The 27,544-nt window shown below is 36.2% G+C and overlaps 1 long non-coding RNA gene across 2 annotated transcripts in view; it reads right to left on the bottom strand.

Annotated features, from left to right (window-relative positions):
• Window positions 1-18,469: 18,469 nt before the first annotated feature.
• Window positions 18,470-27,544, bottom strand: part of LOC137620155 (uncharacterized) — a 37,104-nt gene continuing 28,029 nt past the window's right edge. For both annotated transcript variants that reach the window (XR_011040003.1, XR_011040002.1), the window contains exons 2-4: window positions 24,584-24,716; window positions 21,939-22,009; window positions 18,470-18,572 (exon numbers count right to left, since the gene is read on the bottom strand). This is a non-coding gene — a long non-coding RNA (uncharacterized lncRNA). The remainder of the gene's footprint in view (window positions 18,573-21,938; window positions 22,010-24,583; window positions 24,717-27,544) is intronic.

The following is a 27,544-nucleotide window of genomic DNA, read 5'->3' as shown; positions in this document are numbered from 1 at the left end:
CATTATAACAGACTAGTTTGATTTTGGTACAAAATGTAGAGTGAGATACATCATTTACACTTTTGTCTTACAAAATTTGCTTTGTGTTTACGAATACTGCTATAATGGATATTTAAACTCACTCTCTCTCTCTCTCTCTCTCTCTCTCTCTCTCTCTCTCTCTCTCTCTCTCTCTCTCTCTCTCTCTCTCTCTCTCTCTCAGGGAATCCTGTCTTTACAGTAGTGGTTTGTGCCTTGTTATTCATCACCTCGATTTTGCATGTGATATTTATCAAGCTGGCCACTTATTGGTAATCGTTGATACGCCTACCATACTCCTGCATTGTTTCAATGTGAACTCTTGTAATTATCATGGGATTACTGTTATCTCAAAGTGAACGTTTTTACTACCTAGCATTTAATATGAGACACGCCTGCCTTCGAAGCCTTTCGGTATAAGCGCCTTATACAATGCAGGAATTTCCTAAGCAAGGTTAATCGAGTTAACTATATCCTTTGACTCGCATCTCTCGATGAACCGGTGTCTCTCAGTCCTTACATTCTGTCTATAAAATTCCACGCAATCTTAGATTTCAGTTACCTTAATTAAAAAACACAATTTTAATGCTGGTGTACTTTTGATTAGTAATTGTATTCGTTTTGTTTCCGTCTCGTTGTTGGGATTCGAAACAATTGTTTCATTATTTTTTTTTATTGGAATCTTATAGGCCATGGGCATTTTGAATTAATAATTCCCAAAATCAGTTAATCAGTGTTGCCAAGGCTAATTAATTCTGTTAATTTTGAGGGCAGGGTAATTTTTTATTGATTTTGAGGACAGGGCAATTTAATATTAATTTTGCAGGCAAGGTAATTTGATATTGATTTTGATGGCAGAATAATTTGATATTGATTTTAAGGGCAGGGTAATTTCATATTGATTTTGATGGCAGAACAATTTGATATTGATTTTGAGGGCAGGGTAATTTCATATTGATTTTGATGGCAGAATAATTTGATATTGATTTTGAGGGCAGGGTAATTTCATATTGATTTTGATGGCAGAACAATTTGATATTGATTTTGAGGGCAGGGTAATTTCATATTGATTTTGATGGCAGAACAATTTGATATTGATTATGAGGGCAGGGTAATTTTATGTTGATTTTAAGGGCACAATAATTTTATATTGAATTAAGGGCAGAGTAATTTGATGTTGATATTCAGGGCAGGGTAATTTGATATTGATTTTAAAGGCAGGATAATTTGATGTCGATTTTAAGGATAGGGTAATTTGATGCATTTTGAGGCAGGGTAATTTGATATTGATTTCGAATGTAGGGTAATTTGATATTGGTTTTAAGGGCAAGGTTATTTGATATAGATTTTGAAGGAGGAGTAATTTAATATTGATTTTGATTGAACGGTGATTTAATATTGTTTTTCGTTGTAGGGCAATTTGATATTGATTTTGAGGGCAGGGTAATTTGATGTTGATTATGGGGGCAAGGTAATTTGATATTGATTTTTAGGGCAGGGTAATTTGATATTAATTTTGAGGGCAGGGTAATTTGATTTTGATATCAAGAGCAGGGTAATTAGATATTGATTTTTAGGGCAGGGTAATTTGATATTAATTTTGAGGGCAGGGTAATTTGATGTTGATATCAAGAGCAGGGTAATTTGATATTGATTTTAAGGGCAGGGTAATTTGATATTGATTTTGAGGGCTGGGTAATTTGATGTTGATATTAAGAGCAGGGTAATTTGATATTGATTTCAAGGGCAAGGTAATTTGATACTCAATTTGAGGGCAGGGCAATTTTATATTGATTTTAGAGGTAGGGTAATTTGATATTGAATTTAAAGGTAGGGTAATTTGATGTTGATATTGAGGGCAGGGTAATTTGATGTTGATTTTTAGGGCAGGGTAATTTGATATTGGTTTTGAGGGCAAGGAAATTTGATGTTGATTTTTTGTGGGTGGTTAATTTGATATTAATTTTTAGGGCAGGGTAATTTGATATTAATTTTGAGGGCAGGGTAATTTGATGTTGATATCAAGAGCAGGGTAATTTGATATTGATTTTAAGGGCAGGGTAATTTGATATTGATTTTGAAGGCAGAGTAATTTGATGTATATTTTTAGGGCAGGGTAATTTGATGTATATTTTTAGGGCAGGGAAATTTGATGTTGATTTCTATTGCAGGGTAATTTGATATTGGTTTTGAGGGCAGGGAAATTTGATGTTTATTTCTATTGCAGGGAAATTTGATATTGGTTTTGAGGGCAGGGAAATTTGATGTTGATTTTTATTGCAGGGTAATTTGACATTGGTTTAGAGGGCAGGGAAATTTTATGTTGATTTCTATTGCAGGGTAATTTGATATTGGTTTTGAGGACAGAGAAATTTTATGTTGATTTCAGTTGCAGGGTAATTTGACATTGGTTTAGAGGGCCGGGAAATTTTGTTGATTTTTATTGCAGGGTAATTTGATATGGGTTTTGAGGGCAGGGAAATTTGATGTTGATTTCTATTGCAGGGTAATTTGATATTGGTTTTGAGGACAGGGAAATTTGATGTTGATTTCTATTGCAAGGTAATTTGACATTGGTTTAGAGGGCAGGGAAATTTGATGTTGATTTCTATTGCAGGGTAATTTGATATTGGTTTTGAGGACAGGGAAATTTAATGTTAATTTTTATTGCACAGTAATTTGACATTGGTTAAGAGGGCAGGGAAATTTGATGTTGATTTCTATTGCAGGGTAATTTGATATTGGTTTTGAGGACAGGGAAATTTTATGTTGATTTCTATTGCAAGGTAATTTGACATTGGTTTAGAGGGCAGGGAAATTTTATGTTGATTTTTATTGCAGGGTAATTTGATATTGGTTTTGAGGGCAGGGAAATTTGATGTTGATTTCTATTGCAGGGTAATTTGATATTGGTTTTGAGGACAGGGAAATTTGAGGTTGATTTCTATTGCAGGGTAATTTGACATTGGTTTAGAGGGCAGGGAAATTTGATGTTGATTTCTATTGCAGGGTAATTTGATATTGGTTTTGAGGACAGGGAAATTTGAGGTTGATTTCTATTGCAGGGTAATTTGACATTGGTTTAGAGGGCAGGGAAATTTGATGTTGATTTCTATTGCAGGGTAATTGGACATTGGTTTAGAGGGCAGGGAAATTTGATGTTGATTTCTATTGCAGGGTAATTTGATATTGGTTTAGAGGGCAGGGAAATTTGATGTTGATTTTTATTGCAGGGTAATTGGACATTGGTTTAGAGGGCAGGGAAATTTGATGTTGATTTCTATTGCAGGGTAATTTGATATTGGTTTTGAGGACAGGGAAATTGATGTTGATTTTTATTGCAGGGTAATTTGATATTGGTTTTGAGGACAGGGAAATTGATGTTGATTTTTATTGCAGGGTAATTTGATGTTGATTTTTATTGCAGGGTAATTTGATATTGGTTTTGAGGACAGGGAAATTTAATGTTGATTTTTATTGCACAGTAATTTGACATTGGTTAAGAGGGCAGGGAAATTTGATGTTGATTTCTATTGCAGGGTAATTTGATATTGGTTTTGAGGACAGGGAAATTTGATGTTGATTTTTATTGCAGGGTAATTGGACATTGGTTTAGAGGGCAGGGAAATTTGATGTTGATTTTTATTGCAGGGTAATTTGATATTGGTTTTGAGGACAGGGAAATTTGATGTTGATTTTTATTGCAGGGTAATTTGATATTGGTTTTGAGGACAGGGAAATTTGATGTTGATTTCTATTGCAGGGTAATTTGACATTGGTTTAGAGGGCAGGGAAATTTGATGTTGATTTCTATTGCAGGGTAATTTGATATTGGTTTAGAGGGCAGGGAAATTTGATGTTGATTTCTATTGCAGGGTAATTTGATATTGGTTTTGAGGACAGGGAAATTTGATGTTGATTTCTATTGCAGGGTAATTTGATATTGGTTTTGAGGGCAGGGAAATTTGATGTTGATTTCTATTGCAGGGTAATTTGATATTGGTTTTGAGGGCAGGGAAATTTGATGTTGATTTTTATTGCAGGGTAATTTGATATTGGTTTTTAGGGCAGGGTAATTTGATGATGATTATGTGGGCAGGGTAATTTTATCCTGATTTTGAGGGCAGGGTAATTTGATATTGATTTTGAAGGTAGGGTAATTTGATATTGATTTCGAATGTAGGGTAATTTGATATTGGTTTTAAGGGCAAGGTTATTTGATATAGATTTTGAAGGAGGAGTAATTTAATATTGATTTTGATTGAACGGTGATTTAATATTGTTTTTCGTTGTAGGGCAATTTGATATTGATTTTGAGGGCAGGGTAATTTGATGTTGATTATGGGGGCAAGGTAATTTGATATTGATTTTTAGGGCAGGGTAATTTGATATTAATTTTGAGGGCAGGGTAATTTGATTTTGATATCAAGAGCAGGGTAATTTGATATTGATTTTTAGGGCAGGGTAATTTGATATTAATTTTGAGGGCAGGGTAATTTGATGTTGATATCAAGAGCAGGGTAATTTGATATTGATTTTAAGGGCAGGGTAATTTGATATTGATTTTGAGGGCTGGGAAATTTGATGTTGATATTAAGAGCAGGGTAATTTGATATTGATTTCAAGGGCAAGGTAATTTGATACTCAATTTGAGGGCAGGGCAATTTTATATTGATTTTAGAGGTAGGGTAATTTGATATTGAATTTAAAGGTAGGGTAATTTGATGTTGATATTGAGGGCAGGGTAATTTGATGTTGATTTTTAGGGCAGGGTAATTTGATATTGGTTTTGAGGGCAAGGAAATTTGATGTTGATTTTTTGTTGGTGGTTAATTTGATATTAATTTTTAGGGCAGGGTAATTTGATATTAATTTTGAGGGCAGGGTAATTTGATGTTGATATCAAGAGCAGGGTAATTTGATATTGATTTTAAGGGCAGGGTAATTTGATATTGATTTTGAAGGCAGAGTAATTTGATGTATATTTTTAGGGCAGGGTAATTTGATGTATATTTTTAGGGCAGGGAAATTTGATGTTGATTTCTATTGCAGGGTAATTTGATATTGGTTTTGAGGGCAGGGAAATTTGATGTTTATTTCTATTGCAGGGTAATTTGATATTGGTTTTGAGGGCAGGGAAATTTGATGTTGATTTTTATTGCAGGGTAATTTGACATTGGTTTAGAGGGCAGGGAAATTTTATGTTGATTTCTATTGCAGGGTAATTTGATATTGGTTTTGAGGACAGAGAAATTTTATGTTGATTTCAATTGCAGGGTAATTTGACATTGGTTTAGAGGGCAGGGAAATTTTATGTTGATTTTTATTGCAGGGTAATTTGATATTGGTTTTGAGGGCAGGGAAATTTGATGTTGATTTCTATTGCAGGGTAATTTGATATTGGTTTTGAGGACAGGGAAATTTGAGGTTGATTTCTATTGCAGGGTAATTTGATATTGGTTTTGAGGACAGGGAAATTTGAGGTTGATTTCTATTGCAGGGTAATTTGACATTGGTTTAGAGGGCAGGGAAATTTGATGTTGATTTCTATTGCAGGGTAATTTGATATTGGTTTTGAGGACAGGGAAATTTGAGGTTGATTTCTATTGCAGGGTAATTTGACATTGGTTTAGAGGGCAGGGAAATTTGATGTTGATTTATATTGCAGGGTAATTGGACATTGGTTTAGAGGGCAGGGAAATTTGATGTTGATTTCTATTGCAGGGTAATTTGATATTGGTTTAGAGGGCAGGGAAATTTGATGTTGATTTTTATTGCAGGGTAATTGGACATTGGTTTAGAGGGCAGGGAAATTTGATGTTGATTTTTATTGCAGGGTAATTTGATATTGGTTTTTAGGGCAGGGTAATTTGATGTTGATTTTTATTGCAGGGTAATTTGATATTGGTTTTGAGGACAGGGAAATTTGATGTTGATTTCTATTGCAGGGTAATTTGATATTGGTTTAGAGGGCAGGGAAATTTGATGTTGATTTCTATTGCAGGGTAATTTGATATTGGTTTTGAGGACAGGGAAATTTGATGTTGATTTCTATTGCAGGGTAATTTGATATTGGTTTTGAGGGCAGGGAAATTTGATGTTGATTTCTATTGCAGGGTAATTTGATATTGGTTTTGAGGGCAGGGAAATTTGATGTTGATTTTTATTGCAGGGTAATTTGATATTGGTTTTTATGGCAGGGTAATTTGATGTATATTTTTAGAGCAGGGTAATTTGATGATGATTATGTGGGCAGGGTAGGGTAATTTGATATTGATTTTGAGGGCAGGGTAATTTGAGACTCAATTTGAGGGCAGGGCAATTTTATATTGATTTTAAAGGTAGGGTAATTTGATATTAAATTTAAAGGTAGGGTAATTTGATGTTGATATTGAGGGCAGGGTAATTTGATGTTGATATTGAGGGCAGGGTAATTTGATATTGGTTTTGTGGGCAAGGAAATTTGATGTTGATTTTTTGTGGGTGGTTAATTTGATATTAATTTTTAGGGCAGGGTAATTTGATATTATTTTGAGGGCAGGGTAATTTGATATTGTTTTTGAGGGCAGGGTAATTTGATGTATATTTTTAGGGCAGGGTAATTTGATGTATATTTTTAGGGCATGGAAATTTGATGTTGATTTCTATTGCAGGGTAATTTGATATTGGTTTTGAGGGCAGGGAAATTTGATGTTTATTTTTATTGCAGGGTAATTTGATATTGGTTTAGAGGGCAGGGAAATTTGATGTTGATTTTTTGGGCAGGGTAATTTGATGTATATTTTTAAGGCAGGGTAATTTGATGTATATATTTAGGGCAGGGAAATTTGATGTTGATTTCTATTGCAGGGTAATTTGATATTGGTTTTGAGGGCAGGGAAATTTGATGTTGATTTTTATTGCAGGGTAATTTGATATTGGTTTAGAGGGCAGGGAAATTTGATGTTGATTTTTTGGGCAGGGTAATTTGATGTATATTTTTAGGGCAGGGAAATTTGATGTTGATTTCTATTGCAGGGTAATTTGATATTGGTTTTGAGGGCAGGGAAATTTGATGTTTATTTTTATTGCAGGGTAATTTGATATTGGTTTAGAGGGCAGGGAAATTTGATGTTGATTTTTTGGGCAGGGTAATTTGATGTATATTTTTAGGGCAAGGTAATTTGATGTATATTTTTAGGGCAGGGAAATTTGATGTTGATTTCTATTGCAGGGTAATTTGATCCTGATTTTGAGGGCAGGGTAATTTGATATTGATTTTGAGGGCAGGGTAATTTGATGTTGATATTAAGAGCAGGGTAATTTGATATTGATTTCAAGGGCTAGGTAATTTGACTCAATTTGAGGGCAGGGCAATTTTATATTGATTTTAAAGGTAGAGTAATTTGATGTTGATATTGAGGGCAGGGTAATTTGATGTTGATTTTTAGGGCAGGGTAATTTTATGTTGATTTTTAGGGCAGGGTAATTTGATATTGGTTTTGAGGGCAAGGAAATTTGATGTTAATTTTATTGAAGGGTAATTTGATATTGGTTTAGAGGGCAGGAAAATTTGATGTTGATTTTTATTGCAGGGTAATTTGATATTGGTTTAGAGGGCAGGGAAATTTGATGTTGATTTCTATTGCAGGGTAATTTGATATTGGTTTTGAGGGCAGGGTAATTTGATGTATATTTTTAGGGCTGGGTAATTTGATGTATATTTTTAGGGCTGGGTAATTTGATGTATATTTTTAGGGCAGGATAATTTGATGTATATTTTTAGGGCAGGGTAATTTGATGTATATTTTTAGGGCAGGGAAGTTTGATGTTGATTTCTATTGCAGGGTAATTTGATATTGGTTTTGAGGGCAGGGTAATTTGATGTTGATTTTTATTGCAGGGTAATTTGATATTGGTTTTGAGGGCAGGGTAATTTGATGTATATTTTCAGGGTAGGGTAATTTGATGTATATTTTTAGGGCAGGGTAATTTGATGTATATTTTTAGGGCAGGGTAATTTGATGTGTATTTTTAGGGCAGGGTAATTTGATGTATATTTTTAGGGCAGGGTAATTTTATGTATATTTTTAGGGCAGGGTAATTTTATGTATATTTTTAGGGCAGGGTAATTTGATGTATATTTTTAGGGCAGGGAAGTTTGATGTTGATTTCTATTGCAGGGTAATTTGATATTGGTTTTGAGGGCAGGGAAATTTGATGTTGATTTTTATTGCAGGGTAATTTGATATTGGTTTTGAGGGCAGGGTAATTTGATGTATATTTTCAGGGTAGGGTAATTTGATGTATATTTTTAGGGCAGGGTAATTTGATGTATATTTTTAGGGCAGGGTAATTTGATGTATATTTTTAGGGCAGGGTAATTTTATGTATATTTTTAGGGCAGGGTAATTTTATGTATATTTTTAGGGCAGGGTAATTTGATGTATATTTTTAGGGCAGGGTAATTTGATGTATATTTTTAGGGCAGGGAAGTTTGATGTTGATTTCTATTGCAGGGTAATTTGATATTGGTTTTGAGGGCAGGGAAATTTGATGTTGATTTTTATTGCAGGGTAATTTGATGTTGGTTTTGAGGGCAGGGTAATTTGATGTATATTTTTAGGGCAGGGTAATTTTATGTATAATTTTAGGGCAGGGTAATTTGATGTTGATTATGAGGGCAGGGTAGTTTGATCCTGATTTTGAGGGCAGGGCAATTTTATATTGATTTTGAGGGCAGGGTAATTTGATCCTGATTTTGAGGGCAGGGCAATCTAATATTGATTTTGATGGCAGGATAATTTGATGTTGATTTTTAGGACAGGGTAACGGTGTTGATTTTGAGGGCAGCGTAATTTGATATTAAATTTGAGGGCAGGGTAATTTGACGTTGATTTTTATGGCAGGTAATTTGAAGTTGATTTTTAGGGCAGGGCAATTTGATAGTGATTTTGAGGGCAGGGCAATTTGATATTGATTTTGAGGGCAGGGTAATTTGATATTGATTTTGAGGTCATGGTAATTTAATAGTTATTTTTAGAGCAGGGTAATTTGATATTGAGTTTTAGGGCAGGGTAATTTAATATTGATTTTGAGGACAGGGCAATTTGATATTGATTTTGAGGGCAGGGCAATTCGATATTGATTTTAAGGGCAGGGTAATTTGATAGTTATTTTGAGGGCAGGGTAATTTGATATTGATTTTTAGAGCAGGGTAATTTGATATTGAGTTTTAGGGTAGGGTAATTTAATATTGATTTTGAGGGCAGGGTAATTTTATATTAATTTTTAGGGCAGGATAATTTAATATTGATTTTTAGGGCAGAGTAATTTAACATTGATTTTGAGGGGAGGGCAATTTGATATTGATTTTGAGGGCAGGGTAATTTAATATTTATTTTGAGGGCAGGGCAATTTTATATATATTTTTAGGGCTCGGTAATTTGATATTGATTTTTAGGGCAGGCTAATTTAATACTGATTTTGAGGGCAGGGCAATTTGATATTGATTTTGAGGCCAAGGTAATTTAATATTGATTTTGAGGGCAGGGCAATTTGATATTGATTTTTAGGGCAGAGTAATTTAATATTTATTTTGTGGGCAGGGCAATTTGATATTGATATTTAGGGCACGGTAATTTGATATTGATTTTCAGGGCAGGGTAATTTTATATTGATTTTGAGGGCAGGGCAATTTGATATTGATTTTGAGGGCAAGGCAATTTAATATTGATTTTGAGGGCAGGGTAATTTGATATCAATTTTTAGGGCAGGATAATTTAATATTGATTTTCAGGGCAGAGTAATTTTATATTTATTTTGAGGGCAGGGCAATTTGATATTGATTTTCAGGGCAGGGTAATTTGATATTGAGTTTTAGGGCAGGGTAATTTAATATTGATTTTGAGGGCAGGGCAATTTGATATTGATTTTCAGGGTAGGGTAATTTGATATTGATTTTTAGGGCAGGGTAATTTGATATTGATTTTGAGGGCAGAGTAATTCAATATAGATTTTGAGGGCATTGTAATTTGATATTGATTTTCAGGGCAGGGTAATTTAATATTGATTTTTAGGGCAGGATAATTTAATATTGATTTTTAGGGCAGAGTAATTTAATATTGATTTTGAGGGCAGGGCAATTTGATATTGATTTTTAGGGCAGAGTAATTTAATATTGATTTTTAGGGCAGAGTAATTAAATATTGATTTTGAGGGCAGGGTAATTTGATAGTGATTTTTAGGGCAGGATAATTTAATATTGATTTTTAGGGCAGAGTAATTTAATATTGATTTTGAGGGCAGGGTAATTTGATATTGATTTTTAGGGCAGAGTAATTTAATATTGATTTTTAGGGCAGAGTAATTTAATATTGATTTTTAGGGCAGAGTAATTTAATATTGATTTTGAGGGCAGGGTAATTTGATATTGATTTTTAGGGCAGAGTAATTTAATATTGATTTTGAGGGCAGGGCAATTTGATATTGATTTTCAGGGCAGGGTAATTTGATATTGATTTTTAGGGCAGAGTAATTTAATATTGATTTTGAGGGCAGGGTAATTTGATATTGATTTTTAGGGCAGAGTAATTTAATATTGATTTTGAGGGCAGGGCAATTTGATATTGATTTTAAAGGGCAGGATAATTTAATATTGATTTTTAGGGCAGAGTAATTTAATATTGATTTTGAGGGCAGGGTAATTTGATATTGATTTTCAGGGCAGAGTAATTTAATATTGATTTTGAGGGCAGGGCAATTTGATATTGATTTTCAGGGCAGGGTAATTTGATATTGATTTTTAGGGCAGAGTAATTTAATATTGATTTTGAAGGCAGGGCAATTTGATATTGATTTTCAGGGCAGGGTAATTTGATATCGATTTTTAGGGCAGAGTAATTTAATATTTATTTTGTGGGCAGGGCAATTTGATATTGATATTTAGGGCAGGGTAATTTAATATTGATTTTGAGGGCAGGGTAATTTTATATTGATTTTGAGGGCAGGGCAATTTGATATTGATTTTGAGGGCAAGGCAATTTAATATTGATTTTGAGGGCAGGGTAATTTGATATCAATTTTTAGGGCAGGGTAATTTGATATTGATTTTTAGGGCAGAGTAATTTAATATTGATTTTGAGGGCAGGGCAATTTGATATTGATTTTGAGGGCAGGGCAATTTGATATTGATTTTCAGGGCAGGGTAATTTGATATTGAGTTTTAGGGCAGGGTAATTTAATATTGATTTTGAGGGCAGGGCAATTTGATATTGATTTTCAGGGTAGGGTAATTTGATATCGATTTTTAGGGCAGGGTAATTTAATATTGATTTTGAGGGCAGAGTAATTCAATATAGATTTTGAGGGCATTGTAATTTGATATTGATTTTTAGTGCAGGGTAATTTGATATTGATTTTTAGGGCAGGATAATTTAATATTGATTTTTAGGGCAGAGTAATTTAATATTGATTTTGAGGGCAGGGTAATTTGATATTGATTTTCAGGGCAGGGTAATTTGATATTGATTTTTAGGGCAGGGTAATTTGATATTGATTTTTAGGGCAGAGTAATTTAATATTGATTTTGAGGGCAGGGTAATTTAATATTGATTTTGAGGGCAGGGCAATTTGATATTGATTTTGAGGGCAAGGCAATTTGATATTGATTTTGAGGGCAGGGTAATTTGATATTGATTTTTAGGGCAGGGTAATTTGATATTGATTTTTAGGGAAGGGTAATTTAATATTGATTTTGAGGGCAGGGCAATTTGATATTAATTTTGAGGGCAAGGCAATTTTATATTGATTTTGAGGGCAGGGTAATTTGATATTGATTTTGAGGGCAAGGCAATTTGATTTTGATTTTTAGGGCAGGGCAATTTGATTTTGATTTTTAGGGCAGGGCCATTAATAGGATTTTGAGGGGTCATTGTAGGTTATGATTTTATATGGGGATAGGAATGCACAGACTCTTCAAACTGCTTACCTCTTTGTAATAAATCTGCAAAGTTGATTTTCGAGTTTTTGAAATTAGGAATGTGGTATTCTAGTGTAAATGTATAAGGCTTGACGATGTTACCCGACTTATTGGTAGTGCTTAACAGCATTTAAGAAGGGGAATCTCTCTCTCTCTCTCTCTCTCTCTCTCTCTCTCTCTCTCCAATTCAAATGTTTATTTTACTCTTTCAATTCAAATTGGGGTTTTACTCGCTTTGTATCACTTACTAAACATAGGGTTTTTATCCTCTTAAGCATTTTTGTGTAAGTGACAATTTGAAAACTTTACAATTTTTTCACTCACAAAGCACTGCGTTTATTGCCATATTTGTCTGTCCTTAGTTATATTCATGTGTAAAATTTTGTTCCCGCCCTCTATTCATGCCCAATTATAAGTTCCCCCTCTCTATTCCTATCCAATATTTTGTCCCCACTCCTCTATTCATATTCAATTGTAACTTCTGCCACTCTATTCATGTCCAATTACAAGTTCCCCATCTCTCCATGCATGTCCAATTACAAGTCCCTCCCCTCTCTCTCTCTATGTCCAATTAAAAGTAACTCTCTCCATGTCCTATTTCAAGTTACCCCTCTCTATTCATGTCCTAATTTCTTGTTGTCACTCAATATTCATGTCCAATTTTTTGTTCCTCCTCAATATTCATGTCCAATCTTTTGTTCCTTCTGTATATTTATATCCATTTTTTTCCCCAGAATATTTATGCCCATTTTTTGTTCCCTTTGTATATTCATGTCCAATTATAAGTTTCCCTCTCTCTCTTCATGTCCAATTACAAGTTACCCCTCTCTCTTCATGTTCAATTTCAAGTTACCCTTCTCTATTTATGTCCAAATTTTTTGTTCCTCCTCAATATTCATGTCCAAATTTTTTGTTCCTCCTCAATATTCATGTTCAATTTTTTGTTCCTCCTGTATATTTATGTCCAATTTTTGTACCCCCCGAATATTCATGTCCAATTTTTGTTCCCTTTGTATATTCATGTCCAGTTTCAAGTTACCCCTCTCTATTCATGTCCATTTTTTCCAATATTCCTATTAAATTTTTTGTTCCTCCTGTATATTTATGTCCAATTTTCCCCCCTACAATATTCATGTCCAATTTTTGTTCCCTTTGTATCTTCATGTTCAATTATAAGTTCCCCCTCTCTTTTCATGTCCAATTACAAGTTACCCCTCTCTATTCAGTCCAATTACAAGTTCCAACTCCCTCTCTATCTTTATGTCCAATTAAAAGTTACTCCTCTCAATTCATGTCCAATTTCAAGTTACCCCTTTCTATTCATGTCCAATTAAAAGTTACTCCTCTCTCTTCCTGTCCAATTACAAGTTACCCCTCTCTATTCATGTCCAATAAAAAGTTCCCCCCCTCTCTCTCTTTAGGTCCAATTAAAAGTTCCCCCCTCTCTATTCCTATCCAATATTTTGTCCCCACTCCTCTATTCATATTCAATTATAAGTTCTCCCGCTCTATTCATGTCCAATTACAAGTTCCCCATCTCTCTATTCATGTCCAATTACAAGTTCCCCCTCTCTCTCTTTGTGTCCAATTAAAAGGTTACTCCTCTCTATTCATGTCCAATTTCAAGTTACCCCTGCATATTCAAGTCCCAATTAAAAGGTTACTCCTCTCTATTCATGTCCAATTTCAAGTTACCCCTCCATATTCAAGTCCAAGTTTTTTGTTCCCCCTTAATATTCGTGTTGAATTTTTTGTTCCTCCTGTATATTTATGTCCAATATTTGTTCCCCTATAATATTCATGTCCAATTTGTTTTCCCTTTGTATATTCGTGTCCAATTACAAGTTGCCCCCCTCTATTCATGTCCAATTTTTCGTTCCCCCTGAATATTCATGTCCAGTTTTTTTTCCCATGTATATTCATTTCCAATTTTCTATCCTCCCCCCCCCCCACCCCTCTGTTCATGTCCAGTTTTTGTTCCCCCATGTATATTCATTTCCACCAATTTTCTATTCCCCTCTCCATTCATGTCCAATTTTTTGTTCTCCATGTATATTCATTTCCAATTTTCTATTCCCCCCCCCCTCTATTCATGTCCATTTTTTTGTCATGTCCAATTACAGGTTATCCCTCTCCATTAATATCAATTTTTTTGTTCCTCCTGAATATTCTTGGCCAATTTTTGTTTCCCCACGAATATCGTATGTCAAATTTCTATTCCCTTATCTAAATTTATTTTCTCAATGCCAGTATTTTTTTTCTTTCATTCAAGTCAAAATTTATATGTTGATCTTACATTAATTGTCATTGTTCGTATGCTTTATTGTTGATTTTATAGGTGGTAATTTTTCCCTTACACAGTTTCAACGAGAATACTATTTTTTCTCTTTCACGATATTTTTATACATAAAGGGAATAATTAGTTTGACTCAAAGTTCTTATAATTGGACATACTGATCAGCGTTTATCTTAAGGAAATAATTGTTTGACTCAAAACACAGAATTTGCATTACTGATCAGGACTTATTATAAGGAAATAATTGTTTGAATCAAAGCTCTCAATTTTGTTTATTGATCAGGGTTTATTGGGGGAAATAATTGTTTGAATCAAAGTTCTTAAGAATTGGCCATACTGATCAGGGTTTATCTTAAGAAAATAACTGTTTGACTCAAAACACAGAATTTGCATTACTGATCAGGGTTTATTTTAGGGAAATAATTGTTTGACGCATAGCTCTCAGAATTTGCCTTACTGATCAGGGTTTATTCTAGGGAAATAATTGTTTGACGCATAGCTCTCAGAATTTGCCTTACTGATCAGGGTTTATTTTAAGAAAATAATTGATTGACCCAGAACTCTCTGAATTTGCCTTTCTGATCAGGGTTTATTTTAGGGTAAAAAAAAATGTATTGACTCAAACCTCTCAGAATTTATATGTTTCGTTTACAAAATATGTAATTAAATAATTATAGCCATGAAATTAGAAATGAAGATATGTTTAAATGCAAATGATTGACATGAACGGACTTAGAGTCCGTCGATATCACTGATTCGGACTTTGGTAAAACTCGTATCAAAGTCTACATTTCTCATTTCGTAGCTATGGTCATGACTAGTCAGCTTTCATGAATTCAAATGAGAAAGAAGGGATATTTTGTCTAGTCTTTAGTAAAATTTCATCCGTCAGGAATTTTCATGTAAGACATCTGTTTACGCATTTTCATAATAAACGTACAATACTAATTCAGATATTTTATTTTTCACAGGAAAAGTCCTTCGATAGCAGCGTGTGTGTGCCAGACCTGTGAGCCAGTGAAAGAGGAGCGCCATCAAGAGGAGCGCCGATCACCCCAATATAAAAACCGCCATTAGCTGGTAATCCAGGGCTTATTTAACGCAGTTTCTGGACACTCTTCGTAAATGTTTTGATAAATAGATTTATTTTTATTTTTTTTTTTTTTTTGGCTGCTGGGCCGGTATTCTGGTAGTGAAATTTCCCATTATTTGTGGAATTCATGTCAACTTTGTAGAATTCCATGTTCAAATTTATTTATATTTTTGCCCTTATAACATTTTGCCTGTCAACTTTATTCATAATCTTTTGTGCTTTTATTCATCATAATGTTTGGCCTGCATTCATCATAATTTTCTGCCTGTTAACTATTATATTAATAAAAATTTCTATCGATGAATATTATATTAATAAAAATTTCTATCGATGAATATTCATAATTTTGTTTGCCTGTCAAAAATAATGAATGTATTTCCATGATCAAACAATGAATGTATTTCCATGATCAAATCGTTTCAATGTCCAAAATAAAAAAGAAAAAAAAAATTATTTTTTTTAAGTTTCATTTTAAAACCACAAGTCACAAAAAGGGTGCATTCAAAGTAGAAATTGATTCACTGGTTTATTATATTTAAAGGTTTCTCAGGTATTTCTCACAGATAAATATCAATTTTGGCCTCTTGAGTTGCCTTTTGCTGTTTTGTTTTTGAATATTTTAAGATAGGTTTGCAGACCTTTATATTATGGTACCAGGGATGCATGGGCGACCAGGGTCCCTCACGGTAGGGAACTGGTTCTGGACTCTTCCTGTACTGGCCGCAGGAGAGGTAATGCGGTGTTGCCCTTCTTGATATATACCCGCCGCCGCTTCTCGTAACATCAGGATTCCAACCACTTCTGAAAAGTTACATATGCAGACCTTTATATTATGGTACCAGGGATGCATGGGCGACCAGGGTCCCTCACGGTAGGGAACTGGTTCTGGACTCTTCCTGTACTGGCCGCAGGAGAGGTAATGCGGTGTTGCCCTTCTTGATATATACCCGCCGCCGCTTCTCGTAACATCAGGATTCCAACCACTTCTGAAAAGTTACATATGCAGACCTTTATATTATGGTACCAGGGATGCATGGGCGACCAGGGTCCCTCACGGTAGGGAACTGGTTCTGGACTCTTCCTGTACTGGCCGCAGGAGAGGTAATGCGGTGTTGCCCTTCTTGATATATACCCGCCGCCGCTTCTCGTAACATCAGGATTCCAACCACTTCTGAAAAGTTACATATGCAGACCTTTATATTATGGTACCAGGGATGCATGGGCGACCAGGGTCCCTCACGGTAGGGAACTGGTTCTGGACTCTTCCTGTACTGGCCGCAGGAGAGGTAATGCGGTGTTGCCCTTCTTGATATATACCCGCCGCCGCTTCTCGTAACATCAGGATTCCAACCACTTCTGAAAAGTTACATATGCAGACCTTTATATTATGGTACCAGGGATGCATGGGCGACCAGGGTCCCTCACGGTAGGGAACTGGTTCTGGACTCTTCCTGTACTGGCCGCAGGAGAGGTAATGCGGTGTTGCCCTTCTTGATATATACCCGCCGCCGCTTCTCGTAACATCAGGATTCCAACCACTTCTGAAAAGTTACATATGCAGACCTTTATATTATGGTACCAGGGATGCATGGGCGACCAGGGTCCCTCACGGTAGGGAACTGGTTCTGGACTCTTCCTGTACTGGCCGCAGGAGAGGTAATGCGGTGTTGCCCTTCTTGATATATACCCGCCGCCGCTTCTCGTAACATCAGGATTCCAACCACTTCTGAAAAGTTACATATGCAGACCTTTATATTATGGTACCAGGGATGCATGGGCGACCAGGGTCCCTCACGGTAGGGAACTGGTTCTGGACTCTTCCTGTACTGGCCGCAGGAGAGGTAATGCGGTGTTGCCCTTCTTGATATATACCCGCCGCCGCTTCTCGTAACATCAGGATTCCAACCACTTCTGAAAAGTTACATATGCAGACCTTTATATTATGGTACCAGGGATGCATGGGCGACCAGGGTCCCTCACGGTAGGGAACTGGTTCTGGACTCTTCCTGTACTGGCCGCAGGAGAGGTAATGCGGTGTTGCCCTTCTTGATATATACCCGCCGCCGCTTCTCGTAACATCAGGATTCCAACCACTTCTGAAAAGTTACATATGCAGACCTTTATATTATGGTACCAGGGATGCATGGGCGACCAGGGTCCCTCACGGTAGGGAACTGGTTCTGGACTCTTCCTGTACTGGCCGCAGGAGAGGTAATGCGGTGTTGCCCTTCTTGATATATACCCGCCGCCGCTTCTCGTAACATCAGGATTCCAACCACTTCTGAAAAGTTACATATGCAGACCTTTATATTATGGTACCAGGGATGCATGGGCGACCAGGGTCCCTCACGGTAGGGAACTGGTTCTGGACTCTTCCTGTACTGGCCGCAGGAGAGGTAATGCGGTGTTGCCCTTCTTGATATATACCCGCCGCCGCTTCTCGTAACATCAGGATTCCAACCACTTCTGAAAAGTTACATATGCAGACCTTTATATTATGGTACCAGGGATGCATGGGCGACCAGGGTCCCTCACGGTAGGGAACTGGTTCTGGACTCTTCCTGTACTGGCCGCAGGAGAGGTAATGCGGTGTTGCCCTTCTTGATATATACCCGCCGCCGCTTCTCACAACATCAGGATTCCAACCACTTCTGAAAAGTTACATATGCAGACCTTTATATTATGGTACCAGGGATGCATGGGCAACCAGGGTCCCTCACGGTAGGGAACTGGTTCTGGACTCTTCCTGTACTGGCCGCAGGAGAGGTAATGCGGTGTTGCCCTTCTTGATATATACCCGCCGCCGCTTCTCACAACATCAGGATTCCAACCACTTCTGAAAAGTTACATATGCAGACCTTTATATTATGGTACCAGGGATGCATGGGCGACCAGGGTCCCTCACGGTAGGGAACTGGTTCTGGACTCTTCCTGTACTGGCCGCAGGAGAGGTAATGCGGTGTTGCCCTTCTTGATATATACCCGCCGCCGCTTCTCACAACATCAGGATTCCAACCACTTCTGAAAAGTTACATATGCAGACCTTTATATTATGGTACCAGGGATGCATGGGCGACCAGGGTCCCTCACGGTAGGGAACTGGTTCTGGACTCTTCCTGTACTGGCCGCAGGAGACGTAATGCGGTGTTGCCCTTCTTGATATATACCCGCCGCCGCTTCTCACAACATCAGGATTCCAACCACTTCTGAAAAGTTACATATACTTAAAACATACGACGTGGAAAAAAAATGCCAAATGACCTGTAAAGTTATACATGCATATGCATAGAACATGGGGAGACACTGCAAAATGGCCTAAAAAATTACTTATCCTATACATAATTTGATATTTCATGTCCATGATATCAGGATTGGCCTAAAAAATTACTTATCCTATTCATAATTTGATATTTCATGTCCATGATATCAGGATTTGTCTAGTAATATGTTTCCAGAAAATATGATGTAAGTGTTGGCCAGAATACGAATAAAAGGATATGTTGACATTTTTATACTTGGAGAGTAAAAGAAAGATGATTAATTTTTGCTTTAAATAACGAGACAACCAGCCTTTTTTACACATGAATGTGATTAATAGATTATGTTTAGGAAAAGCCACGGGAATGTGCAAAATATGGTTGTGAAAATTTTAACAATTTTACTGAATTTGTAATTAAATGTAAATTGTCAGTTGAAAATTCTATTTGAATGGTAACTACATTCTACAATGGAAAATTTAAGGTCTTGTATAGTGTCACATGTGAGATACAGTATAGTGATTTATGAGGCTTAATGAACAATACTAATGCTTTACTAGATGTCAGTATTTCCCAGTGTGTTTAATATTTACTAATAATCTAATTTGCAAAGGCATAAACAAAAATATTTAGGTCCCTTTATCCTAAAAATAATGTATTGAAATCAGTAACTAATAGAACGCTACCTTGAGAAAATACATAGAGGACCAAACCCCTTTTATTATTATTACTATTACTTTATAAGCTACAACACTAGTTGGAAAAGCACGATGCTATAAACCCAAGGGCTCCAACACAGAAAATAGCCCAGTGAGGAAAGGAAACAAGGAGAAACAAAATATTTTAAGAACAGTAACATCAAAATAAATATTTCCTATATAAACTAAAAAACTAACCAAACAAGAGTAAAATATATAAGATAGAATAATGTGCCCCAGTGTACTTATATTTAGGGTGAACACGCTGGTAAGTGTTTCAGAAGGCTTAAAGAATATTATTTGTTGTATCTAGAACTGTGTCAATTATTATTTACTACTAAAACGAACGAAGTAATGTTGAAAAGGCGTGAAATCCAGAGATGGTGACTGGAAATGAAACGAAGGAAGGACTCTAACCAGATGATGCTGCGAATACAGAAGTATCGATGAAAAGTGAATTATTGTTTTAATATAGGAAATAGAAGATCCACCTCTTCTAACAGGTCATTGAAAAGGGAAAGGTTGAATGTTGGTCATGTGAAAAACTAAGTCTGAAGGGACATATGTTTAAAAGTAACTTTGGTCAGAATGCTTGCGATTGAAAAGGGAAAGGTTGAATGTTCTTCAAGTGGGAAGCTAAGTCTGGAGAAACATGGTTTAAAGTAATTTTGGTAAGAATGGTTGTGAATGAAAAGGGAAAGGTCGAATGTTGTTCAAGGGGGAAACTAAGTTTGAAGGAACATATGTTTTAAAGTAACTTTGGTCAGAATGGTTGTGAAGGAAAAGGGAAAGGTTGAATGTTGTTCAAGTGGGAAACTAACTCTGAAGGAACATATCTTTTAAAGTAACTTTGGTCAGAATGGTTGTGGTTGAAAAGGCAAAGGTTGAATGTTGTTCAAGTGAGAAACTAAGTCGGAAGGAACATATGTTTTAAAGTAACTTTGGTCAGAATGGTTGTGAATGAAAAGGGAAAGGTTGAATGTTGTTCAAGTGAGAAATTAAGTCTGGAGAAACATATGTTTTAAAGTTACTTTGGTAAGCATGGTTGTGAATGAAAAGGGAAAGGTTGAATGTTGTTCAAGTGAGAAACTAAGTCTGAGGGAACATATGTTTTAAAGTAACTTTGGTCAGTATGCTTGTGAATGAAAAGGGAAAGGTCAAATGTTGTTCAAGTGGGAAACTAAGTCAGAAGGAACATATGTTTTAAAGTAACTTTGGTCAGAATGGTTGTGAATGAAAAGGGAAAGGTCAAATGTTGTTCAAGTGAGAAACTAAATCTGAAGGAACATGTGTTTTAAAGTGACTTTGGTAAGAATGAAAAGGGAAAGGTTGAATGTTGTTCAAGTGAGAAACTAAGTCTGAAGGAACTTATGTTTTAAAGTAATTTTGGTCAGAATGGTTGTGAATGAAAAGGGAAAGGTCGAATGTTGTTCAAGTTGGTAACTAAGTCTGAAGGAACATATGTTCCAAAGTAACTTTGGTCAGAATGGTTGTGATTGAAAAGGGAAAGGTTGAATGTTGTTCAAGTGAGAAACTAAGTCTGAAGGTAAATATGTTTTAAAGTAACTTTGGTCAGAATGGTTGTGACTGAAAAGGGAAAGGTTGAATGTTGTTCAAGTGAAAACTAAAAGGGAAGGAACATATGTTTTAAAGTAACTTTGGTTAGAATGGTTGTGACTGAAAAGGGAAAGGTTGAATGTTGTTCAAGTGAGAAACTAAGTCTGAAGGAACATGTGTTTTAAAGTGACTTTTGTAAGAATGAAAAGGGAAAGGTTGAATGTTGTTCAAATGAGAAACTAAGTCTGAAGGAACTTATGTTTTAAAGTAATTTTGGTCAGAATGGTTGTGAATGAAAAGGGAAAGGTCGAATGTTGTTCAAGTTGGTAACTAAGTCTGAAGGAACATATGTTCCAAAGTAACTTTGGTCAGAATGGTTGTGATTGAAAAGGGAAAGGTTGAATGTTGTTCAAGTGAGAAACTAAGTCTGAAGGTACATATGTTTTAAAGTAACTTTGGTCAGAATGGTTGTGACTGAAAAGGGAAAGGTTGAATGTTGTTCAAGTGAAAAACTAAAAGGGAAGGAACATATGTTTTAAAGTAACTTTGGTTAGAATGGTTGTGACTGAAAAGGGAAAGGTTGAATGTTGTTCAAGGGAGAAACTAAGTCTGAAGGAACATGTGTTTGAAAGTATGCGAAATTAGGAGATTTGCTAGTTCTTTGTGGGGTAGTATATTTTGCTGGTGTATGGATAAAGAAGTATATGTATACGTGTTTTCTGTGAATGGTGCAATCTCAATATGTATAATTGTGCATGACAGACATGGACATATGGGTAAGTTCAAGTTGAGACAGTGTATGAAAAAAATACTATTACACCATTTTTTAATAGGATCTGAATGGTTGTGATGACGAAGGGCTTAGTCATAATTATCAGAGGGTTTTTTTGCAATTAAAAGGGAAAAGAAGCAAATGTTTGGGATAGCTTATTGGGTGAGGGAAGGCTGGAACAATTAGAATGAATTTCACAAATTTGGTTTGTGTTAATGTATTTTATGATACTGTAAAAGTAAATAGTACCTAAAATAAAACTGTCACATTTCCATATGAACACCTTACCTGTAATTATTGAAGTGAATTTCCCCAGTACTGTTAACGTATCCTCTTGCAAACTTGAAACAGAGTTGATTCTGAAAGAAAGTAAATATATTAGTTTCTTATAGTTTTACCCAAACTACATTTTAGTCATTGCACATACAACACAGTATTATTATTACTATTACTATTAATATTATTATTATTATTATTATTGATAGGTAAGATACAACCCTTGTTGTAAAAGCAGGGTGCTATAAGACAAGGGCTCCAACAGGGAAAAATAGCTCAGTGAGCAAAAGAAACAGAGAAATAGATATTTTAAGAACAGTAACAACATTATAATAGATCTTTCATAAATGAACAATTCAAGTTCCACCCATTCAACTACCTGATTAAGAAAATCATTCCACAGTGTGGTTCACAGCAGGAATAAAACTTCTAGAATACGATGTATTATTGAGCTTTCGGATGGAGAAGGCATGACTGTTAGTATTAACTGCATGCTAACTAGTATTACGAGCAGCAGGGTACTGTCCAGGAAGATCTGGATGTAAATAGTGGTCAGAGTTATGAAACATTTTATGCAATATGCAAAAAGAACTAGCTGAGCGACGGTGCCAGAGATTAATATCTAGATCAAGAGTAAGAAATTCAATAAACCGCCAGTTCTTCTCCAATAATATAAGATGAGAATCAGCCGCTGAAGACCAGACAGGAGAACAATATTCGAAAAAAGGGAGAATGAAAGGATTAAAACACTTCTTCAGAATAGATTGATCATCAAAAATCTGAATACTTTCTCATTAAGCCTATTTTTGTGCGATTGAAAAACAGATTGAAAATGTTTCTCAAAAGCAAATTTGCTATAAGAATCACGCGGAAAATTTAAAGATTCGTATATAGTTAAAGAAATATTATCAATGCATAACTCTGGATGTTGAAGAAACACTGTCTTCGACCTAGAGTTCTGTTAGGGTTCAACTTCATGCCCCAATTTGCACTATACACTATTAAGAGATTCGGCAACCTCAGATCAATATTCAGGAGATTATATTGACGAAAAAAAGTGTCACATCATCTATATATACAACAAACTTGTGTTCTAGGTGAAACCTCATATGAGTATATAATACGAGAAGTAATAGGTCAAGAACACTACCCTGAGGAACACCGGATATATTCCTGTACTCACTATGGTGCCCTTCAACAACAAATCTTTGCAATCTATTGCTTAAGAATTCAATAATAATGCTAAGAAAAGACCCACCCAATCCCAACTGTTCAAGTCCGAAAAGAAGGGCCTCATGATTAGCAAGATCAAAGGCAGCAGTAATATCAAGACCAATAATACAAACTCCCTGCCCACAATCATGGGATTTCTGTACAGCATTGGTGTTTATAAGAAGAATATCACATGCTCCAAGGCCTTTACGAAAGCCAAATTTCAAACTAGGGAACAGATGATCAATTTCAGCATTCCCAGCTCAGACGTTTTGCCAAAAAGATGCTCGAAAACTTTAGATAAAATGGGAGTTACAGAAATTGGGTGGTAATCAGCTCGACTAGAACTACCAGAAACACATTTACATAATAGAAGACCATCACCAATTCTTCAACAAGTGCTAAAAGAACCTCTTGCTAACTTGTGGGAAATAACATAACTTTGGAGCTAAGAAATCTGCAGGCTATATTAAAAGCAAAGGAAAATTGTCATTTGGGTCGACACCTCCTTAAGCATCAAGGTCCATCAAGTGTGTTTTAATTTCACTAGACCAAATAGCTAAATAATTAATTTAGCCTCAGGAAAACAGAAAAGAGGAAGATAATGTTTCTCATTACTCTGCTAACCGTCAAACACACCAGCCAAATGAGTTACCTTTTGCAGGACAGAGCCATTTGTTTTAAGTAAAGGAGGAACTATTGCATCTACACCATAGAGTGCAGATTTAAGGGTAGGCTACCACTTATGCCCCTGTGTTGTACCAGATAGGGTTTCTTTACTGGTTAAATCGTATTCCTTTTCAGGTGAAGCATAAACTCTGAGCAACAGTTCTTACCTGAGTATAGTTATTCCAAGTCAAATTTGACCTGTTACCCTTGCAAAGATGATAGGCCTACTTCTCCAAATAAGCACGTCTACAATCATCATTAAACCATGGTTTGTCCTTCACTCGGTACCTAACACGCCTATCGATTATGTTGATTAAATTCTCATTCAATTGAACAATAGGCTCAACACTTATACAATTGTAACCAATTCATGTTAAAAAATCACTAAAATGCCATTCCAGTCTGCTTGAGATTTCATATAAATCTTACATTAGAATTATCCATCAGGGACAGGTTGTTCTGTCTTTACCACTAATGAAATCAAGGCATGATTAGCTGTCCCAACTGGAAAACCAACCTTGCTTGTCATAACGCCAGGGGAGTCGGTGTATACGAGGTCCAGGCAGTTACCAGACATGTGAGTAGCTTCACTCATGATTTGCTCACAGCCTGGTTCAGGGGCAAAGTCCAAAGCTCTCAAGTATGGTGAGTATTGAGAGAGAGAGAGCAACAATATATTAATTATCTGATGTTTAAAAATCCCCTCTTTCTCCAAAGCTAAATCTTCACCACTACTACTACTACTAGCCAGGGTTCTAGGAGGCCAATCAACATACTTGCAACAGGGGGTAAACAAAGGGACATCTAAGAGAAGTTGGACAGCAAAATGGAAGGAGGGAAGTCGGAGCAAAGATATAGTTGAAGTGCCCTTCCACTTAACAGCTGGTTGGCAATCTCACCCCATCAGATCTGAAAAAGGAGAACAGATTAGCAGTCTTTTATTTTCAAGCATAAGTCAATTTCAAGGCAATAGCCAATAATCACGTTTGTGTTTGGACACATCATCATCATCATCATTATTATTATTATTAGGTATATAAACATTCATATTTGCAGGGAAACGCTCTACCTTACGTAATATGTATTATATATATATATATATATATATATATATATATATATATATATATATGTGTGTGTGTGTGTGTGTGTGTGTGTGTGAGAGAGAGAGTAATACCATAATCATTTTTAATACTAGCTATTCTAGTTAAATGGGAATATTTGAGAAGTTTAATAATAGCGTAATTAAATTTCTTAGAAGTAAAGAATTGTAGATAATGCTGATAATACCCTCAAAACCCCACAAATTTATTATTGGTAATAATATTAATAATACAATGTTTAATAAAAATCCAATGGAAAGGTAGTTTTGATTTATTCTGAAATACTTGATTAAGACAATATTTACATAAGATCAACACACAAGCCAACTATCCACCCAAGCTAGGATCAGAAAGGACCTAGCCAGGCAGTGGTTACTGATGACTCAGAAGTTGAACCTATAGGTTTCTTCAAACCCTCCTCTATAGCTCACAAGGATGGTGAGGTTGCAGACGCTACAAGAAACAATCGACCTTGAGAGGGTCTCTAACATAGCCAGTTTCCACAGCCATGACACACTGCTGCCTGTTATTGGTCTCGTTGCTAATCTGGTATTCTGATTAGATACGTTACAACCTAAGAAGGAAAAACTGATAGGGTGTCTCACCCTGAATACCAGAGTTTATAGCTCACCAGATATATACAACACTTCACCATTAGAAACAAGTCATTTACGCAGACTATCATGTTTCCTTTGACATAAAACATTGAATTATAGAGTATTGTTATTATTATTACTAAGATACAGCTCTAGTTGGAAAAGCAGGATACTATAAGCCATGTTATAAGCCCAAAGGCTCCGATAGGGAAGATAGCCCAGTGAGGAGAGAAAATATGGAAATAAACTAATGAAAAATAATGAATATTTATTATAAGATCTTAAGATAAGATCTGGCATATATTAAGTATAAAAAGAGACTTATGTCAGCCTGTTCAACATAAAAACATTCGCGGCAAGTTTGAACATCTGAAGTACCAAAAGATTCAACTGTCTAATTAGGAAAATCCTTCCACAATATGGTCATAGCTGGAATAAATATTTGGTAGTATTGACAATAATTGCAATTGAGAAGGCCAGACTGTTGGAACTAACAGCATATCAAGAATAGAAACTACAGTATACTTAATCTGATCTTGCAACGTCTCTACTTGCAAACCTAACCAATTTATTCAATGATGCTCTGTTCTAAAACACCACATCTCCCTATCAGAACTGATCACAGAAACCCTTTACATACCTGAACACATCTAAAGACAACACATGACTTCATAAGCAGCACATCAAACTGATATAACTAGAGTTCAAAGACCCTGTTATATATGCAGCAGTACTCCCTAAATCCTATCAAGCAATGCCTTTCTTTACCATGCAAGCAATTGCAATAATTAAAACTCTAGAATAATCGATGAACAGGCAAGATAACACTGATATGCATTTACACTTCATGTTCAATCTTATACGGTAGGGTTAAAATCTCACTGAAGATTTAAACTTAATGGTGCAACTATAGTGTGAGGTCTACCGCCATATGTCGCCTACCAAGGTGGAGGGTGAAGTGTACCGTGTGACCAGCGTCCCAGAGCCCCGCACCTAACCATGGAACAGTTGAACTGCCCAAATCCAACAAAAACGTGACCTGTCCACGTGACCTGCCCATATAAAAGGAAGCAAATGGATCTCCTAAATCATCCTTATCACTAACAAGCTAGTGAAAGGATCATCTTTAACCAGCGAGTAATTGAAATCTTCGGTTTGGTGCCCATAGTGTTTTCCAGTTTTTCGCGATTTCGAAAAATTGAACTTGCTAACACTATTTTTCTTGTGTTATTGAGACAAACACCTGAAACCAAGCACCTATAGACAGCTGAAGGCCACCATCGTGTGTGTGCAATGGCAGCCAGGGGTTCTTCCCCCATCCCTACCTCCTCCACTCGAACTAGAGTGGAGAAGGGAAGGATGAAAAAGCCTAGGGGGTCTCACCTTAAGGAGCCACAAGAACCTCCCTAAGACACCTGTTACCAAACCAGAACCTGTTACAGGGACCTCTAGAGACCTCCAACAAGATACCTTGGAACGCCCAGCAACCCCAGATGAAGTAGAAGACGACGAAGAAGACCACCAGGACACCTGCACTCCAATCCCAGGACAACACCTCTAATCCTGCCAAGTTTAGACTGACTCCAGGACCTAACACGACCTCCTATGCTGCTGTTGCTGCCATGGAGGCTAGTAACCCGCACCTCAACACGACCATACGTCCTAATCGCAGGGGACAGCTGGTCATCTCTGCACAGGATCTACCTACCAAGACCTTCCTAGAGCAGCAGGAGAACGTGCGCAAGCTTGACTACACCGACAGGCCAACCACCATTATCATTATTTATGATCTCGACCTCCCACTCGAACCCGTGCTCCAACACCCCTTCATCCTCACTGCTAAGAGATGTGAGGGAAAGGCCGGAAGGAGATCGCACAAGCTGGAGGCAGTCTTCAAGGGACCTCGGCCCCCTCAGCTCTAATTCGGCCTCTGGGGCACCTTCTGCACCGAGAGTATTTTAAGGAACATCTCAGATGCTTCCGCTGCCAGAAGTTTGGCCACCACAAGGACTGCTGCACTGGTCCGGAGATCTGTGGA

Source organism: Palaemon carinicauda, chromosome 26, assembly GCF_036898095.1.
Source record: "Palaemon carinicauda isolate YSFRI2023 chromosome 26, ASM3689809v2, whole genome shotgun sequence".
Taxonomy (NCBI): Eukaryota; Metazoa; Arthropoda; class Malacostraca; order Decapoda; family Palaemonidae; genus Palaemon; species Palaemon carinicauda.
Note: the sequence above shows the minus strand (reverse complement) of the source record. Positions and strands in the feature narration are given on the sequence as shown.